The sequence below is a fragment of the Macaca mulatta genome, chromosome 16 (assembly GCF_049350105.2).
Source record: "Macaca mulatta isolate MMU2019108-1 chromosome 16, T2T-MMU8v2.0, whole genome shotgun sequence".
Classification (NCBI taxonomy): Eukaryota; Metazoa; Chordata; class Mammalia; order Primates; family Cercopithecidae; genus Macaca; species Macaca mulatta.
Genome location: NC_133421.1, coordinates 44,548,728 through 44,562,649, shown reverse-complemented (window position 1 = coordinate 44,562,649; position 13,922 = coordinate 44,548,728). Strand labels below are relative to the sequence as shown.

The 13,922-nt window shown below is 43.5% G+C and overlaps 1 protein-coding gene across 21 annotated transcripts in view; it reads left to right on the top strand.

Annotated features, from left to right (window-relative positions):
• The window catches only part of RFFL (ring finger and FYVE like domain containing E3 ubiquitin protein ligase), an 80,898-nt gene that overhangs the window by 47,648 nt on the left and 19,328 nt on the right, over nt 1–13,922 (top strand). The gene's annotated exons all lie outside the window — the stretch shown is intronic.

Here is a 13,922-nt window from a genome sequence, read left to right as displayed (position 1 = left end):
GTTTCACTGGGATTAAAGGCATGAGCCACCACACCCGGCTGACAACACTTATTAAAAGGAAGGTAGGCCAGGTGCACTGGCTCATTGCCTGTAATCCCAGCACTTTGGGAGGCCCAGGTAGGAGGATTGCTTGAGGCTAGGAGTTCAAAGACCAGTCTGGGTAACATAGTGAGATCCTGTCTCTACCAAAAAAAAAAAAAAAAAAAAATTAGCTGGGCAAGGTGGTGGGCACTTATAGTCCTAGCTACTCAGGATGCTGAGGTGGGACGATCGCTCAATGCTGGTTTGCTATGATGGTGCCACTGCACTCCAGGCTGGGTGACAGAGACTTGTCTCAATAAATGAATGACTGAAATAGAGCATTAGTTGCAGTTGAGACAAGTCAGAAACCCCTCCTCAACTGGAGCAAAGGTGAGTAAGAAGAGAAACTGAAATATACCTTAAATATCAAAGGCTTTATCTTTAGAAAGTTGGGGGTCTATATCACTGGTACCCTGAACTTGTAGAAACCAGAAATGCAGATGATTTATGGGATGTATAAATTAAAGTTCTATAGTCCCAGGAATGGCTTTTCTATGTATTATACTTTGTACAAGGTGCTTAAGGTACTTTTGAATCCTGCAAAAATCAGACCATTTTAATTCTGAGTTTTGTAGGATTATTGTGTTAAATAAGACAACAGATGCAAACATAACAACTAACTTGGCACATTTTAGGTGTCTTGTAATGTTTATACTTTGTTATCTTCTGAGAAAGGACTTCAGGAACCCCAAGTTCTGAATAACTCCCCCAATTTTCCCCTTGTCTGCCATCTGAAATAATAGCACAGAAGATTATGTCATGTCTAAAGCTTCAATCCTTTATTAAAGTATGACTTGGGGACTGAAGGAAAGAGGAGACTCCAGTGCTTGTTGTCTTTGATGTTACTGACATCTCAGTGTGAATGGAGGCTCTGGAAGCTGGTTTGGAGAGAGGCAAAGGCAAACATTTAATCCTCATGAACCCGTGCCTTATTATAATGATGGCTATTTACTGAATGTCTATTACTGCCCTCTGCTCTTGATGTAAGATTGAAAAGTCCAGTGAAGTTATGATCCCCCTTTATACTGAGCATCACCTCTATGTCCAGCCTGTGAGGTGTAGGAAATTTGTTCCTGTTACTCTGAAGCTCATAGTGGCAACTTACTCAAGCTCATTCATTTATTCAATGTTAGAGCCAGGATTTAAGGTTGGTCTGACTGATTTTAAAGCCAGAGTAAAACATATTTGGGAACAGCCTTTTCCCCCCCACCTTTCTCTCCAACTGTTCTGTCTTCTTAAACTTTAGCCCTAAAATAAAATTCTTACCTAGGAAATATGCATGTATCCATTACCCATATCCAAAGGACTGCCTTGGAGGATAGAAAATGTCTGTTAGTATTTAAAGCTCTGGAAGTGTTTTCCTCCCCTGAGTTCTGGCCTGTGAAATATTCCTTGTTTATGTCCAGCCCATGTACCATTTCAGCAGGGCTGTTTTTCCTAATTCAGACCTTGGGTTCTAAAGTTCTACCATATACATGTCTTCTCTGTGACTTAGGTATTCTGAATTCTTTTTTCTTTTCTTTTTTTTTCTTTTGAGATGGAGTCTCGTCGTGTCACCAGGCTGGAGTACAGTGATGTGATCTTGGCTCACTGCAACCTCTGCCTCCTGGGTTCAAGCAGTTATCCTGCCTTAGCCTCCTGAGTAGCTGGGACTATGGGTGCACACCACTACACCCAGCTAATTTTTTGTATTTTTAATAGAGATGGGGTTTCACCATGTTGGTCAGACTGGTCTCGAACTCCTGGTCTCAGGTGATCCGCCCACCTTGGCCTCCCAAAGTGCTGGGATTACAGGTGTGAGCCACTGCACCTGTCCACTGAATTATTTATTTTAAAATAAATATCTCAGAAATAATCTCACTATCACAGAGAACATGCTTCATTGTCCTACCCCCAGCACATGAGACCAGTTAGTAGTATGGTTTACTCAGCAGGCTGCTTACTTACAAATGCAACAGTTGCCCTATTTTATGCTCATTGTGTTGTCACCAGCATTTTAAATCTTTACAAGTCAAGCTGGATACCTCAGGCAGGTTTACTGCAAAATTCCAGTAAACAGTTTCAAAGGATTTCAAGTTGCTTGCCAGACTAATTTATTTTAAAAGTAAGCAGCCTTCCAAGCTAAGAGATGATTTTAAATTTCAGGTGAGTTCTCAGGACATTGTGATTTTTAAAATTATGTTGTTGGTATACATCAGCTGTGTCAGGGCCTGTCCCACCAAGGGCCTTGGATGGTAAGAAACCCAAGCTTTGGGTGACCAGAGAGAGGAGAGAGACCTTGGGCTTTCCAGCCAGCAGGGCCTATGAAACATGTAGGTCATTGGCATTTTATTTTATTTATTTTTTTGAGAGGGAGTATCGCTCTTTTGCCCAGGCTGGAGTGCAGTGGCGCGATCTTGGCTCACTGCAACCTCTGCCTCGCGGGTTCAAGCGATACTTCTCCCTCAGCCTCCCGAGTAGCTGGGACCACAGGTGCTGGCCACCACACCACTAATTTTTGTGTTTTTAGTAGAGACGGGGTTTCACCATGTTGTCTAGGCTGGTCTTGAACTCCTGACCTCACGTGATCCGCCTGCCTTGGCTTCCCAGAGTGCTGGGATTGTAGGAGTGAGCCACCATCCCCAGCCATCATTTTAGAATTATACTTTTTAGCTGGGTGCAGTAAAAGAGAATCCTTTCTCAGCCTTCAGGTCTCATCTCAGGTATCAGGTAGTGACCTTTCGGTTCTTCACACACCAGCCCACTATGGCTTGAAGTTAGCAAGTGAGAAAAGTAGCACGGTATGAATTGGAGAAGTGGTCAGGGTCTTTAACCATGTAAGAAGTGATTATTTTTATTCTAAAATGCAATAAGAGTCCATGAAAGAACTTTTTTTTTTTGAAGAGTTTTTAAACATTTTTATGTACAAAGAGTTAACATGGTTTCTTTCAGTGGGTAGATGCCTTGGATAATCCATCCAAGGAAGATCACTTCTAGGGACAAGCAACGTTAAAGAGCTTTAAGTGTGTGTTTTGAGGGGAGGAGGGGAGTGGGTGATGCCTTGTGGAGAAATAGTTGGATAGAGGCAAGAATTAAAGCTAGGAAACCTGTTAAGAGGCTGTTCTTTTACCCAAGAAGCCATTCTAGACTCTGGAAATTCAGTGGAGCACAAAGTCCCTGCCGTCATGGGATTTCTATTCCAGTTAGGTAAAGCAGTTAATAAGTAAGCAAATAATGTCAGCTAATACCAAATGTTATGGTGAAATTAGAAAATGACATTAAAAGGCTGGGTCTGGTAGCTTACGCCTGTAATCCCAGAGCTTTGGGAGGCTGAGGCAGGAGGATCCTTAAGAGTCCAGGAGTTCGAGCTTACAGTGAGCTGTGATCAAACCACTGCACTCCAGTGTGGAAAGAGACCCTATCTCTCACCAAAAAAAAAAAGAAAAAAGAAAAAAGAAAATTACATTAAAGCTGACGTTTGGATGACAAGAAGGAGCTAAACATAGGAAGTTCTAGGGAGACCAGTCCAGGCAGAAGGAACAAACAACAAATCTAAAAGGCCTAAGGAGGGAAATGTGATTAATATATGAAAGACGATGATTTAGCCCATCAGCAGGGGCAGGGAAGATGAAGGTAGGAATTTGTGAATCTTTGATTTAAGAAAAGTGTTTTTAATTTTTTTTTTTTTGCTTTTGTTTTTGAGAGAGAGTCTTGCTCTGTCACCCAGGCTGGAGTGCAGTGGCATGATCTCAGCTCACTGCAACCTCTGCATTCCAGGTTCAAGTGATTCTCCTATCTCAGCCTCCCAAGTAGCTGGGACTACAGGTGCCTGTCACCATGCCTGGCAAATTTTTTGTATTTTTAGTAGAGATGGGGTTTCACCATGTTGGCTAGGCTGGTCTTGAATTCCTGACCTCAAGTGATCCACCCGCCTTGGCCTCCCAAAGTGCTGGGATTACAGGCCTGAGCCACTGCGCCCCGCCAAGAAAGGTATTTAAAGCAACCTGAGGTATGGGTGGAGAGGGAGGCCCAAGACAGCCTGGACACTCACAACATTTAAGAACAAAGGGAGGGTTAAGAAGCAGCAAAAAGGCTTTGAGGTAGGAGGAAAGCCACGGGTGCAGAGTGCTGGAAGCTAAGAGATGTTTAAAGGGGGAGAGTCGCTTGTGTCCAGCATTGCTGAAAGATTAAGATGAGGATAGAGAAGTGTCAATTAGATCTGGCCACTTGGAATTCCTTGGTGATCTTGAAGAGATTAGGAATAGTGGTTGGCTCAAGATAGATTGGAGAAAGTTTAAGAGTGAATTAGAGGTTAAGAAAGTGGAGTCGGCCGGGCGTGGTGGCTCACACCTATAATCCCAGCACTTTGGGAGGCCGAGGTGGGCGGATCACCTGAGGTCGAGAGTTTGAGACCAGTCTGACCAACATGGAGAAACCCCCTCTCTACTAAAAATGCAAAATTAGCCGGGCATGGTGGTGTATGCCTGTAATCCCAGCGACTCGGGAGGCTGAGGCAGGAGAATTGCTTGAACCCGGGAGGCAGAAGTTTTGGTGAGCCGAGATCGTGCCATTGCACTCCAGCCTGGGCAACAAGAGTGAAACTCCGTCTCAAAAAAAAAAAAAAAAAAAAAGTGGAGTCAAATATTTGGAGGAATTTGATTTTAGAGGAGATCACAGAAAAAGAGCTTTACTGGGGAGGGAGAGAATGCGTGGTCAAAATGGTTTTTTTTAAATTTTTTGGGTTTTTTTTTTACAAATTACAAATATTTGACTAGGTGCTTTAAAAAAATCTGTCATTGGCTGGGCGCGGTGGCTCGCGCCTGTAATTCCAGCACTTTGGGAGGCCGAAGTGGGTGGATCACGAGGTCAGGAGATCGAGACCATCCTGCCCAACATGGTGAAACCCCATCTCTACTAAAAATACAAAAATTAGCTGGGCGTGGTGGTGCGTGCCTGTAATCCCAGCTACTCAGGAGGCTAAGGCACGAGAACTGCTTGAACCCAGCAGGCGGAGTTTGCAGTGAGCCAAGATCACGCCACTGCACTCCAGCCTGGTGATGGAGCGAGACTGCGTCTCAAAAAAAGAAAAAAAAAAAAGAAAAAATCTGTCATATAGACCAGGTGCAGGGGCCGACGCCTGTAATCCTAGCACTTTGGGAGGCTGAGGTGGGTGAATTGCTTGAGCCCAGGAGTTCGAGATCAGCCTGGGCAGCTTGATGAAACCCTGTCTCGACAAAAAAATACAAAAAATTAGGTGTGGTGGTGCGAACGCCTGTAGTCCCAGTGACTCGGCATGCTGTGGCAGGAGGATCAGGTAAGCCTGGGAGGTCCAGGCTACAGTGAGCCATGGTCGCATCACTGTAGTCCAGCCTGAGCAACAGAGTGAGAGACCCTGTCTCAAAAAAACAAAAAAAAAAACAAAAACATAAAAACTTTTAATTCAAGTGTAACTAGAGAAGCATACAAATTATAAGTATACAGTTCGATGAATTTTTACAAAGCCAACATATCTACATAATCAGCATTCAGATTAGGAAACAGAATGTTATCAGAAGCCCCTTGGGCTGCCTTCCATCTATAATCCTGCCTCACAGGATGACCACTATCCTGATTTTGAACACCATAGTTTGCCTGTTTTTGAATTTTATGTAAAACAAATCATTTCCCATGTATTCATTTGTGCCTGCTTCTTTTGTTCAACTTAAGATTCGTCTGTACTATTGCATGTATCAGTTGTTTGTTTTTTCTCATTGCTCTGTAAACATATCATAATTCTACTGTTGATGGACACTTCAGTTGTTTTCAGCTTGAGGCTATTACAGTAGGGCTTCCATGGATATTCCTGTAAACTGTTTCGGTGAATATAAATTTCTCTTGGGTATATGCCTAGATGTAGAATTGCAAAGCCGTGGAAAGAGATGTGTGTGTGCATGTACACACATACACACACACACACACACAATTTCCAAATTGGTTGCAGTGATTTACACTTCCACCACCAATATTAGAGTTCCAGTTGCTCTTTTTCCTTTTTTTTTTTTTTGAGACAGAGTTTCGCTCTGTCATCTAGGCAGGAGTGCGATGGTACGATCTGGGCTCACTGCAACCTCTGCCTCCCAAGTTCAAGTGATTGTCCTGCCTCAGCTTCCTGAATAGCTGGGATTACAGGCGTGTGCCACCACGCCTGGCTAAGTTTTTGTATTTTTAGTAGAGACGGGGTTTCACCATGTTGTCCAGGCTGGTCTCGAACTCCCGACCTTAGGTGATCTGCCTGCCTGGGATTACAGGTGTGAGCCACCGCGCCCGGCTGCTCCAGTTGCTCTTTACAACATTTGCTAGTATCTCTTTTCCATTTTAGCTATTCCAGTGGTGGTAACACTTGGTGGTCGTAATTTGTACTTCCATTATGACAAGAGTTTTTAACATCTGGGAGATTCTGGAGCATACCTGTATGATGATAGGAAAGTTCCTGTAGAGATGGAAAGCAAAAGCCAGAGGGGATGGGCCACAGGGTAGACAGATTGATTTTTTAAATTAAATCGGGACTACATTTCAAGAGGGTGGGCTTCAAGGTCTAAGTGACCAAGGTTCAAATCTTGGCTTTGCTATCCTCTAGCTGTGACCTTTAACAAGTTACTTTACTTCTCCGAACCCTTTTTTCTCACCTGAAAATGGGAAGAACTAATCTACCTTGCCAGAACTATGAGGATCACATGCGATAACACTAGGTAAAAGTACCTGTCTCGGTGCCTGGCAAATAAACATTCTTCCAGCAGAGAGTAGCTACTTTCTTCTTTACTTCTCAAAATATGTAATTACTTATCAGTTATTTTAGAGACTTAGCCTAAGCCCTAATGATAGGCTTTTCACAGAATTTCCTTTCAAAACCATTGCAATTGTACTTTAATTGCTTTTTAATGATAATATACAAGATGAAGCTAAGTCCATTCTGTACTAATGATTTGTAACGTGGGATACTTTTCTTTATGCACTAACAACATAGATAGATGCTTTTAACCATTCCAGAAATATGTTAGTGACAGTAGATGTACCACCCTCAACAAACCGGACATGATTCTGTAAGGCTTGCTTTCCAGCCCTTTTCTGATTTGCCATGTCAGAAAGGCATTTCTTTAAGGTTTGGGGGCATTTTATTTAGGTATTTTAAAAGGATTTTTGTAAACTGTTATACAATGGGTGCACCATAAGTGTGTTGATTCCAAGATGTAGCTGTCTGTGCTTTTGTGTAAAGCCTGTTGTTGCAGAACTACCTTGGTGCACAGAGCAGTTAATTAAAATCAGAATAGATTGGATGAGAACCTTGGGGATTTTTTTACTGCCTTAGTTTTTTGCTGGTTTTGGAGTTACATTGCAAACCAGCATGGCCCTTTTACTCCTCTCTCCCCTTCTTGGGAAGACTCATGACAACCACTGATCTACTTTAAATTATTTGCCTTGGGCAGGTGAACAAGCGGAGAAGTGTTTTAAAATTACTTAGGAATCTAGGACTTTGTAGGTTGAAATCACATTATCTACTCTCTTGCCTCTAACTATGACTGTACCAAGCCTACCTGGAATAGGTAATTTGTTTTATTCTGTTATTAACACTGTTATTTTCCTGTTCAGCAGGGCTAAGTCTCCCAAGAAATACTAGCATACCTATCAAGCTGACAAAATCCTACATGCTAGCTAGCCATTCTTGCCTCATATCACAGGGTTCTTCCACAGGGAATAGTAAATGTTCTTACTCACTACTGGCCCTACATCTCCCATTTTTCTCCCCTTTAGGGAAAGTGGAAGAGGAGACCCTAGTAGGCTTCAAGCAAGCTCTGTAGGACAGCAGTTAGACACTGTTTTTGAGGATTAAATTGCCAAGTCTGTCTTTTAAGAAGAGGGTGAGGGGAGTTTGGGAAGGAATGTTCAAGCCCTGAGTGAAGATCTGATCATTTTCTTTCAACATCAGAAGGAGGTTTGTAGATAAGAGAGAATTTTTTTCAGTTTTCACCTTAGGGAGAATTCTTTCTACACCTCACAATTAGTTCCACTTTCAGTCCTTTAATAGCAATATCAAATGCCATGTATGTATATCTATCTATTTAGGGATGAGGAATGAAAAATGTATTCCCAAGAGAAAAGTATTTTAGCTTGTATAGCGTTGTTACAAACTCTTTCCTTCCACCCTCTGATATAACCCTGAACGTAGTTGTTATTTAGGGTTAGGGCTTTCCAGTTTGGCAGGAGAGTACTTCTAACTGACCACATTAGGACATGTTTTTTTTTGTTTGTTTGTTTCAATACCTGTCAGAGTGGCCAGGCGTGGTGGCTTATGCCTATAATTCCAGCACTTCGGGAGGCTGAGGCAGGCATATCTCACCTGAGGTCAGGAGTTCGAGACCAGCCTGGCCAACATGGTGAAACCGCATCTCTACTAAAAATACAAAATTAGCCAGGTGTAGTGATGCACACCTGTAGTCCCAACACTAGCCTGGGTGATAAGAGTGAAACTCCATCTCAAAAAAAAATAATAATAAAAAAGAAAAAAGTAATTATATATATATATATATATATATATATAGAGAGAGAGAGAGAGAGAGAGAGAGAGAGAGAGAGAGAGTAAAAGCCTAGTCGGCTGACTTTGGCAAACCTGTTCTGTTAGACTGAGCAGGTCTAAGGTATGTTAGCATTGGAGAATTTTGCCACTACCTGCTCTTTCCTGTAATAACCCCCTTCCCCACATATGTATATTCCTAGCATAAGACTTCATTCTCCATCTAAACTTGGAGACTATGGGATAACAGAATGGCAACTTTTTTTTTTTTTTTTTTTTTGAGATGGAGTCTCGCTCTGTTGCCCAGGCTGGAGTGCAGTGGTGCAATCTTGGCTCACTGCAACCTCCGCCTGTCGGGTTCAAGTGATTCTCCTGCCTCAGCCTCCTAAGTAGCGGGACTACAGGCGCCCGCCACCACGCCCAGTTAATTTTTTTTTTTTTTGAGACGGAGTCTCGCTCTGTCGCCCAGGCTGGAGTGCAGTGGCTGGGTCTCAGCTCACTGCAAGCTCCGCCTCCCGGGTTTACACCATTCTCCTGCCTCAGCCTCCTGAGTAGCTGGGACTATAGGCGCCCGCCACCTCACCCGGCTAGTTTTTTTTTTGTATTTTTTAGTAGAGACAGGGTTTCACTGTGTTAGCCAGGATGGTCTCGATCTCCTGACCTCGTGATCTGCCCGTCTCGGCCTCCCAAAGTGCTGGGATTACAGGCTTGAGCCACCACGCCCAGCCTCTAATTTTTGTATTTTTAGTAGAGACGAGGTTTCACCATGTTAGCCGGGATTGGTCTTGCTCTCCTGACCATGTGATTCGCCCACCTTGGCCTCACAAAGTGCTGAGATTACAGGCCTGAGCCACCACACCAGCCAGCCTCCTTTTTAAAATTAGCCAAATACTTGAATAGGCTGATAGCTCTTCTTTCAGAGATGTTCAGAAGAGGCACTTAAGGTTAGAACCAAAGTTAAGAGAATAAAAATAGTATGGAGGAAGATGGGTTCTCTTGACTCCAGCTAAAGAAGAGTTTTCTTCTGTCTTGTATCAAGATGTTCAGGTTGAGTTATATGCCTTTCAAGGCCCCAGATCCCCTCGGGACAAGGACCTAGTCGAAATCACTTTTGGTGTTTCCAGTATCCACAATATAGCTGGTGCTTCCTAAGCGCTTGTTAAAGTACATGGATTTTTGCCGGGCATGGTGGCTCACGCTTGTAATCTCAGCACTTTGGGAGGCCAAGGCAGGTGGATCACCTGAAGTCAGGAGTGCGAGATAAGGCTGGCCAACATGGCGAAACCCCATCTCTACTAAAAATACAAAAATTAGCTGGGTGTGGTAGCTCCCTGTTGTCCCAGCTACTCGGGAGGCTGAGGCAGGAGAATCACTTCAACATGGGAGGTGGCGGTTGCAGTGAGCCAAGATCGTGCCATTGCACTCCAGCCTGGGTGACAGAGTGAAACTCTGTCTCAAGAAAAAAAAGAAAGAAAAAAAAAGTACATGGATTTAAACAATATACAACTTTCTAGTTTTTCCTACTGATTGTGCCTTACCAGGTGGGTCTGCCCATTTTGTGCAAAGTCCTTGTAGGAAAAATTTACAACCTGTAGATTCCTTGTGTGGAACAAAAGTTTACTTTTTTCTTGTGGCTAAATCTATCTCCCCTTTCCTTTTTAATTTTTTTAATTTTTGAGACAGAAACTTGCCTAGACTGTGGTGCCTAGACTGGAGTGTGCTATGGCACAATCATAGCTCACTACATCCTCCTGGACTCAAGTGATCCTCTGTCCTCTCACATAGCTGGGACTACAGGTGCGTGCCACCATGCCCAGCTAATTTTTATTATTATTTTTTATTTTTTTGAGACAGAATCTTGCTCTGTCACCCAGGCTGCAGTGCAGTGACATGATCTCGGCTCACTGCAAGCTCTGCTTCCTGGGTTCACGCCATTCTCCTGCCTCAGCCTCCTGAGTAGTTAGGACTACAGGTGCCCGCCACCACACCCGGCTAATTTTTTGTATTTTTTTAGTAGAGACGGGGTTTCACTGTGTTAGCCAGGATGGTCTCTATCTCCTGACTTCATGATCCGCCCGCCTTGGCCTCCCAAAGTGCTGGGATTACAGGTGTGAGCCACCACGGCCGGCCTATTATTATTGTTTTTTATAGAGATGGAGTCTCAGTGTCTTGCCCAGGTTGATCATGAATTCCTGGCCTCAAGCGATCCTCCTGCCTTGGCCTCCCAACATGCTGGGATTATAGATGTGAGCCACTGTGCCTAGCCCCTTTCCTGTTTATTTCGTACTTCCACTTTTCTATTGCTAATACTATAAACGTATATTTGGTTACACCTGCCTTCACCTCTGTCCCACTGTCTGGTGAATGAAGTGACTTTTATCCTGCCTGGGAATAGACCTACCCCCTAATCCTGATCACATGATGACTTCTTTTTCCTATTTATTTATTTATTTTTGAGACGGCATTTTGCTCAAAATGCCCAGGCTGAAGTGCAGTGGCTCACTGCAACTTCACCTCCCGGGTTCAAGTGATTCTCCTGTCTCAGCTTCCTGAGTAGCTTGGATTACAGGTGCGTGCCACCACACCCGGGTAATTTTGTATTTTTAGTGGAGATGGGGTTTCACCATGCTGGCCAGGCTGGTCTCGAACTCCTGACCTCAGGTGATCTGCCCACCTCGGCCTCCCAAAGTGCTGGGATTACAGGCATGAGCCACCGCGCCCAGCCGGATCACTTCTTTTTCTACTCCAGCCTTTACTCCTACTCCCATTTATTGCCAGCTTCACTTCCTCTACAGTCTCTTAATCTTTTGGGGACTTCTCAGCAGTTTGTGAATATGTCTACATTTATCCTGGTGACACTGGATCTTCTTTAGCAATTGCCTTCTCTTTTCCTTTCACTTTATAGTCAAGTTTCTTGAAATAATAATTTATCCTTGGAATTGTGTGAATTCTTACTCTCACTTTCCAACCTATGATTATCAGCTTCTTTCTTCCTAAACTGCTTAGGCAGAGAACACATATGGACACTTTCCTAAACCTTAGTCCATTGGGCATTTTGCATTCTTCCTTGTATTCTGTTCTCTGAGACATTTGACAGCGTTGATAATTTCTTCTTGAAACTAAAAACACTCTCCAGTTCCACCTTCTCTGAGCATTCTTTTTTCCTCTGTGCTGCTGTGGGCTTTCCCCTGCTGCCTTGTAGATGTGGTTTTCCCGTGCCTTCTTCTCTTCTGACCCAGACCATCTAATCAGTCTCCGGCCCCACTCTGGCTTTACGTACTTCGGGTGGGCCACGTGTTCCCAAACCTTTATCTTCAGCCCAAACATGTATTGTATTTACCCCTGGCTAAATACAAAAATTAGCCAGGCATGGTAGCAGGCGCCTGTAATCCCAGCTACTCGGGAGGCTGAGGCAGGAGAATCACTTGAACCTGGGAGGCAGAGGTTACAGTGAGCTGAGCTCCCGCCTCTGCACTCCAGCCTGGGCGACAGAATGAGACGCCATCCCAAAAAAAAGTTAGTGAATTGTCTACAACCTTGTCCTCTTTGCAGGGGACAAGCCTGGAAAGCCAGATGGTAATTGTTGTGAAATCTGTAGGTTTATTAGGTTTATTTTGTACCTTTGCCTTCCCAGAAAAATTGTAGTTAAAAGCATTGTTATAATGCAGATAACAACAACTAATGTTTATATAGTGCTTTATAGCATACAGACTGTCCAGATGAGAAAAATGAAGTACAGAAAGTCTATTACTTGTTAGAGGTAGATAACACAGCCTTTAAGTAGTAGAGCAGGACTTAGGACTGAGGCCTTCTTATTCCAGATTCTATATTCTTTTTATTATTACACACTGTCTCAGATTTGTCTATCAACATGTGATTTAAAGAATTACAAAATTTGGCCGGGCATGGTGACTCACACCTGTAATGCCAGCACTTTGGGAGGCCGAGGCAGGTGGATCACTTGAGGTCAGGAGCTTGAGACCAGCCTGGGCAGTATGACAAAACCCAGTCTCTACTAAAAATACAAAAATTGGCCAGGTGCGGTGGCTCACAACTGTAATCCCAGCACTTTAGGAGGCCAAGTTGGGTGGATCATGAGGTCAGGAGATCGAGACCATCCTGGCTAACATGGTGAAACCCCCATCTCTACTAAAAATACAAAAAATTAGCCAGGCATGGTGGCGGGCGCCTGTAGTCCCAGCTACTTGGGAGGCTGAGGCAGGAGAATGATGTGAACCCGGGAGGTGGAGCTTGCAGTGAGCCGAGATTGCACCACTGCACTGAAGGCTGGGCGACAGAGCAAGACTCCATCTCAAAAAAAAAAAAAAAAATTAGCTGGGCATGATGACACACGCCTGTAATCCCAGCTATTCAGGAAGCTGAGGCAGGAGTATCACTTGAACCTGGGAGGCGGCAGTTGCAGTGAGCTGAGATCATACCACTCCACTCCAGCCTGGGTGACTGAGTGAGACCCCTGTCTCAAAAAAAAAAAAAAAAAAAAAAAAAAAAAAAAAAAAATTACAAAATATCTATTTCAGAGGGCTATTCCTCCTCTGTTATCTCCATTCTCTTGCCAACAAAGAGCTCATTTACTTTATCATACACACACTCTGTGAAGAACTCTTTACTTCATTATTCCATGTGAACTGTTAATTGCAAGTAAAGACCAGATTACTTGCAATTCTTCTTCTGGGAACTTAAGTTCCTGGGAACTAAGTTCCTCTTCTGGGAACTTAGAACCCTCAAACAGGTTATATCGAGTCAAGAGAGAAATGTTCTTGATGTGCTGAAGACTGAACAAATGTGTGATTAGTTAAGACTTAGATATTGGATATGATTCATTCATTTGCTGGTTCTTGTTGAGCTACCTGTCTAACTGGGCACTGTTAGACTATCACAATCCCTGTTGTGGTCGGGGTCAGAGGCAAGTTGGGGAGACAGGTGTTAACCAGGGACCCCTGCAGGGGAGAGAATTATATCACAGGTGCAGTGGAGGCAGTGTTGGAAAGCTAAAAAGGACCTAGAGAAGTGAAGAGGTCTAAGGTTATGAGCTATTTGACCTAGGAAGTTACTTCCCCTTGCTGGTTCTCATTCTTTTTTCCTCTATAAAATGACCCAGGTTGAATCAGTTGGCTTCTTAGTTCCTTCCACTTTATGAAAGTGCCTTTGTTAAAACAATGAGTCAGGAGGCAGCAGAGCATTCTATTGTGTGAACTGATTATCGAATAATAACACTAAATGTTTCGTTTATTATCTCTGTAAGCAAAGAGTTCAGGCTCAATGTGTCTACATTGGCTGCTTTAGTCGACTGAGA